Genomic DNA, 5,814 nt, shown 5'->3' with positions numbered 1-5,814 from the left:
AGCTGTGGGCACTGCACTTTATCCCTTCGGATGACGTCAGCCAGTCCCTCTGCTTCTCCACCCACAGAGGGGAGTATCACACTGAGACAAATAAAGTTTGAGTGCTGGAAAGTTTACAACAAATACATCAGCTTTATCTGCTGTTTCAACGTCCCCCTCAGCCAGACAATCAGTAAGCTTCAGGATGCAGAGTCTTTCTGGTTTCTTAAAGCTACCCTGTTGCTCATTTGATATCATGCTGATTACGTTGCTGGTGCTTGATTCAGCCATGCAATGCAGTGCTTTGACTTTGTATGTGACTCTGTTTCATGTAAACAGAAATTCTGATAAGGAAATTTCCCTTTCAAAGTCTTGTTTTACATCTTCTTTGTAATGTAATAGTTTATTGCACTAAAAAGTCCTTCCAGCCCTCCAGCTGCATTTTTTTTAGATAGTCACTTGAGACCATGGCATGCACCAGTCCTAATGCCTTGAAAAATCTGGACTGATGTCATGCATATTTCTCATACTGAGGAAGAGAAATGCAGTATTAGGTGATGATGTCTTTTTTGCTTTGGAGAAATGTTAGCTTTTTAAGGTAGTTGTACTTCATTTGTGGCTTGCTAGTAGATAGTAGTGTTCATCATGGGTTTTTGTAATTGTGTTCTTGTCCAGAATATTTCAAAGACCTTCTCTATTTTCAGAGTGTATTATTTCATTTCCGGATCAGAACAAAACTAATGGTAGTGACTGTTCCAAAGTAAACTATCAGAAAGGATATCTGTGTCACAAAAAGTTTGCAGTGTGACAGTCGTCATCAGCTTGTGGGGGTACAGCCTGCATTAGGAATGTGAAGGCAGATAGGCACATTTAAAGAAAGAAGGCAGGTGTTTAGGTCAGTGGTATCTCAGTCTTGGTAGCTCAAATATTTTTGTATATTTTGAAGTTCAGGAAAAAAACCCACTAATTCCTTGTGAGTACTGTATAAACTCTGGTATGTCCTAACATGTTTTGAGATTGGTTCAGGATATGCCTTCAATATATTGACACTATGTGGTTTATCCTGATGGATTACATTGTGTGTGTTCAAGGTCCGAATTTATTACCAAGTAGTACTTCAGTTTCTTTTCTCCTCCTCCTTGATAACTGTTTCAAGTGAAAATCCCTCTTATATTTGCTACTCCTTTTTTTATTCCTCTTTTGCTATTAAATCCTGTAATGTGTTTTGATTTGTAGCTGGGAATGAAGAACATATTAGATGTTTTCATTTAAAGAGTTCTTTTGTGTGTAATTTGCATTTTCTTTTTCTTTGAGTATTGGCAATTTCAAATAGTCAATCCTGCAATGCACTTCAGTAGAAAATGATTGGAAATATAAGAATTTCAGTATCAGGTCAAACTCAGATCATAATCAGGCTCTGAGTTTCCAGTGTCAAAAATTATAATTGTATAATAACTTGTTCACTGCAAAGATTCCTTTCAAGTTCCCATGATTAAGTTATTGATTTATTTCTTAATATGCAGACTTATTTTTTGGGTTTGTTTTTTTTATTTTTATTTTAAGAAACTCAAGTTTGGGGTTGCTTAAGTGTCTGTAAAGTTTGTTCATGTTTCTTTACTATACTGAGATTTGCTCATATGTCCCTTTTAAACTTGTTAGATACATGTAAGAGGAGGACATGTTTAACCTTTTTCTGGACAAGTGATTGCTCTTAATTTCAGTGGAAATAGTACGCATATATGAAACTGAGCTCTTGCTCAATTTCTTTTTTTTTTCCCCCTGCCTGGTTTAATGGAAGGGTGACTTGCTCTCCAAGGTGCTGTTGCTCTGGAGAGCAATTGTTAGATCTTGTTTTATTGATGTTTCACAGATTCAGCTTTTTTTTTTTTTCCTTTCTTTTTAGAATTACCAAGGGGAAGAAAAATAAAAGATTTGAAAGGCGATACTGAATTGATGCTTCTGATATAGGGCTGTTTCCTACTTTCTTTTCAGTGACTGCCTTTAAGAAAGTCCCTTTACCCATTTACATAGTATGTGTACATTTTTTTGGTTTATCTACCTAGAGCACTTCTGTTCTTTCATATTGTACCAAAATGATCACCTGAGCCGGATTGAAGCCAAAGTCTTTTATCCACTTAAAAGCATATTCCTTTCAGTAAAATAAAAGCTATTTTCTTTTCTTCTGCCTGGTTTTAGGGCATCATATCTTCTTTCATAATAGTTGTAGGTATGAAAATAGATTTTTTGTAAATATGGAGCAGTGTGACATTTTTCTTTTCTTTTTTTTTTTTTTTTGTATGCCATTGAAGCTTCCATATAAGAAAACAAGTATTTATTTCATTGTACTATAGGATCATTGGTGTTACAACTTTTTTACCTGCAAATATACGTCCTCTGAATTTAATGGACATGCTATGAATGTATGTATAAAGTAGCTTCCTCAGAATCATAATGGAGTCTTTTGGTTTGTAGTATGACTACCCAAATGTTTGAAGTAGACTTTTGCTCTTTAGGTTGATATTTTGTTTGACTTTTGTGCCAAATATTATCTTTCTATCCAATGCAATGTGAAAGAGTACAACCACTGTTTTCCATCCTCCCTCCTCCCCTGAAAACTGGGGGCAGGGACGGAAGCTGTGTCAGATTTCTTCATGTCATTAAACTTTTTGGGATTTGGGAGCTGGGGTCACAAATTAGGCATTGGAATAGTAGCACGATGCACAAATCCATCATTGCATATGATGCCACCTCATTATCTTTGGACAATCAAACTCCTGTGCCCATGGCATGATGTCGTTTTCCATGTCGCTAGCAAAAGGCATTCTTCCTAACTCACATCAGATTATTTTTGGATATCAGTTTCCTATTTTCTCTCCTAGTATTGCCCTGCCTCGATGGAAGGAAATGTTGTTTTCCTGTCAATTTGGCAGACCAAGAGTTGAAAAAAAAAAAGTTGTAAGGAGCAAATGTTTTAAACCAATTCATCCTTGTGTAAACTTACGGAGTGCTCTGTTTCAGGCTGCAGAATTAGAATAAACCCTGGTACAGGAAGAAACAAACAAACAAACAAGCAAACCCTCTTCAATGTCTGTATTTTAAGCCATAAACCTCCTGTCTTATTTCAGAACTTAGTCTATAACATAATAAACTACTGGACTAGTAATCTATAACATAATAAAATATTGGTCTAGGCCATTGTTTGGGAAGGTTACACAGTAACAGCCTAGGATACTAAATGGAGTCTGAAAATCACTTGCACATGTGGAACAACATGTACTGAAACTGGATTTCCAGAGGTGAAAGGTCAGTGTTCCAAACTGCACAGCCTGTTTTCTATTTCAAAACTCATGGGTATATGGGAAGTTTTCTTATAATAAACAGTACTTATTTTAAAACAGTTTCCCAAAGCAATAAGTCTGTTTATGTACAGACTGTAGTTTTTCCTAATCGCATTGTTAGGGAGCAGGAATGGTTAATAATTTGGATCCCAGTGAATTTTCATGTCAGCTTTTGGTTGAATGCCTGATAAATTAGCAGTACCCTTAGTTTTTCCTGGCAAAGAAGAAATCCTCTCTCCTTTTCCTTGTAAGTGATATGACAAGCAGCTCTGTTATTCTTCTCTTGCATCTGGCAAAGAAAGGAGAAGTGGGACTCTGGTACTGTACTCCTCTCCCAGGCATTAGAAATTTCCAGGCTGTAAATACATGTGAGGTGGAGAAGGACATTCTTACAAATCCTTCCCACCTGCCCCAGCTTTGAAGCAGTAATTTAGGTCAACTGCCCTCTCATTGATAACATTTGGTTATCATTTTCACATCGCTCTGGTACTTTTCTCTGCTATTTAGGTTCTGAGTAGCAAACTGCAACTGATAGGCATTTTCTTAAACTTTTCTGTATGCAGGTCAAGAAACCAGTAATGTCCTGTTTGTTTGTTTTTGGGGTTGTTTGTTTGTTTGTTTGTTTTTGTCCCCCCCAATTTTTTGTCTGTCAAAGGTTCATTTGTTCTGAGAATACTGTAGAAACTGAAGACTTAAACCTCACTTTTTTCAAGAAGCTTCCTACTTGACAAATGGGAAGTAGGTGTCTTAGAGCCCTTTGAAGCCTACATTAAGGAGCTGTTCTAAGCTAACAAACCAGTAAGTGGAAAGTAAATATTTCTGAAATGTACCATTTCAGAACTGTTTCATAAACTTCTAAGCAAATTTCAGAACTTGTTTAATGACAGATGTGCTTGGTTTTCATTTCTGCTTTCATCTTCTCTGTTATTTGTGCATTACATGTGTGATTTTTTTTTTCTTGTTTTCCTTTTAATTTTCAAAAAACCTAAAGGAGCAGTGGAGGACACATAAAATAATGAATAGTGTTAAAAAAAAAAAAATCCAAAGAATATGTTGAATGGAATGAGATGCTGATCTCATATTAAGGCATTGAAGTACTGTTCACCTTAATTTTGAAAACTCATGTCTATAATCTATATTTGCAACTCTGTGTTTGCAAACTGACATATACATGTATTGACTTTCAGTCTATGTTGCTAAGATTCTGATAACTGCACTGGTTTCCTGAAGTGTTGCTTCTGTCATACTAATTCTACTTTGCCAATTTTACAGGTGATTAGATATTATTGTGACTAGGAACGAAATTTGTTGTCCTTCATTGGTTTGCTTGTGAGCCTGATGTAATGTCAGCTCATATTTTAATTATGGTTCCTGGCAAAAAAGGTGTAAAGCACTTCTCAAATTTTGTGCTTTATTGATGCACTTATCTAATTTCACAATTAATTTTATGAGAGTTGAATGTTTTCTGAAAGGATATGTTTTCCTGCTGTGTATGAAAAAAGGTTTTCCCTTTTGTTCTGACAGCCTGTAGAAGTTCTGATGGAGAATCTTAAAGGTGACTGAGGAAGGAGTGGTTTTTCTTTTCAGCTCATTCACTCATCAGTAGTCCTGCTCCTTTTAATAGCTACAGTCAAACATCGCCTCCAAATTTGGCAAGCTGATACCTTTTTGAATTTAAAGTTAAAGCCCATTTTGGCACTGGAAATGAAGTAAGCTCATTCCAAAGGAGTAAAGTTGGAATGAAGTTAGCAAGGCTCTGTGCCAGCAGGTAAGTCCAGTATGCTTCATAAATTAATATGCTGGCACTTACATATTTTTTTTAACAATATAAGCTCTCTGATGTGCTTGCCATTCAGCATTACCTGAACAAATAATGCACAGAAGTTGTTAGATTTCTAAAATCTCTTTCATGATGGATATTATAGAGCGACATTCAGGAAAGAGTCAAAATACTTCATTAGATGTGTAATGGCATGTACCTACAAGAATGAAAATATACTTCTTCAGACACCCAGCAAAGTCTTATTTTGTATTTCTACAATAATTAGTCCTATTTCTTGATTTCATCTGTGATTTTATGCACTTAACTATTTAATCCTTAATGCTACGTGGAAACTTTAACCTTGTCTTTTCAGGAGAAAAGCTTATCATATTTACTAAAGGAATAGTGAAGGGATCAAGTGGGATCAAGACACTTGTTCTTTCTAAATTTTAGAGGTAAAAGGTAGCCATTTACCACTAGATTATTATCAATGGCTGGTGATAATTTTATGAAATGAGCTTTTCTCTGGTAGTGGCTATGAACAGGCATGAATATGTGTTCTGACAGCTTATTGCCCCATAGACCACTGACAAGCAGATGTTGCTGCCTTGCTTTTCAGCCCTGTTAGAAGCAGACGGGAATGCTTTTTGGTGGTTTTAGTAGTTTGTCTGAGATGCTTTGCACCAGTTAGGGTTGTTTCTCCACCCCAGGCATCTTGGGAGGGCAGAGATCGTA

Source organism: Manacus vitellinus, unplaced genomic scaffold, assembly GCF_001715985.3.
Source record: "Manacus vitellinus isolate BGI_N305 unplaced genomic scaffold, ASM171598v3 scaffold_0_pilon, whole genome shotgun sequence".
Lineage (NCBI taxonomy): Eukaryota > Metazoa > Chordata > Aves > Passeriformes > Pipridae > Manacus > Manacus vitellinus.
The sequence above is the reverse complement of the archived record's forward strand: the minus strand, read 5'-3'. Positions refer to the sequence as shown.